Source organism: Sinocyclocheilus grahami, unplaced genomic scaffold (assembly GCF_001515645.1).
Source record: "Sinocyclocheilus grahami isolate Dianchi unplaced genomic scaffold, SAMN03320097.WGS_v1.1 scaffold7.1, whole genome shotgun sequence".
Taxonomy (NCBI): domain Eukaryota; kingdom Metazoa; phylum Chordata; class Actinopteri; order Cypriniformes; family Cyprinidae; genus Sinocyclocheilus; species Sinocyclocheilus grahami.
Genome location: NW_015505186.1, coordinates 3,104,605 through 3,105,356, shown reverse-complemented (window position 1 = coordinate 3,105,356; position 752 = coordinate 3,104,605). Strand labels below are relative to the sequence as shown.

General features: G+C 37.9%; 1 long non-coding RNA gene across 1 annotated transcript in view; it reads left to right on the top strand.

The window, feature by feature from the left end:
• LOC107589330 (uncharacterized) overlaps positions 1–752 on the top strand; it is an 18,915-nt gene that overhangs the window by 3,359 nt on the left and 14,804 nt on the right. The gene's annotated exons all lie outside the window — the stretch shown is intronic.

Below are 752 nucleotides of genomic sequence, written 5' to 3'. Positions count from 1 at the left end.
CTACTTTTGGACTGTTGAAAAAAACACCCACCTACTGCCATTATATAGCTTGGAAGAGCAAGGATGATTTTTAATATAACTCCGATTGGATTCATCTAAAAGAACAAAGTCATACACACCTAGGATGCCATGAGGGTCAGTAAAACATGGGCCAATTTTCATTTTTGGGTGAACTAACCCTTTAAACAACCATTCATACCTATAGCTATAAAGCTAAAAATTATTTTACATGTCCTCATCACAACTATACAGAGGAATAATCACTTCCAGAATTATTTTTCCTGGCAATGAACAATAAAACTTTGACAACCAATCAGACTCCACCAGACTTGAACAAGCTAGAGCATTTAATTGCACTCATAACAAACAATGATATCATCTGTTGGTGTGGACACTAATATAGTTATCGTCATAACTCTATAGCTATCATTCTTGGTGTGCACAGGACTTTACTGCTCTTTACTGAATCAGTCTGATGAATCTTCTGAATGAAACCACTGTCACACCAGCCCAAACTAAATCCCTCAACCTCAGTGACAGTAAAGGCCCGTTCACTCCAAGAACGATAACTATATTAGCATCCACACCAGCGGACGATATTGCCTGTTTATTCTAAAGCTCGTTGTAGCAGGATTGATTCTGATTGGGTGTCAATGTTTTTATTGTTCAGCAGCTGGGAAAAAATTGCTCTTAAAGTGATTCCAACCATATCGTTTCTCTGTGCTTTTATCGTTATAGCTGTGGTGTGGACT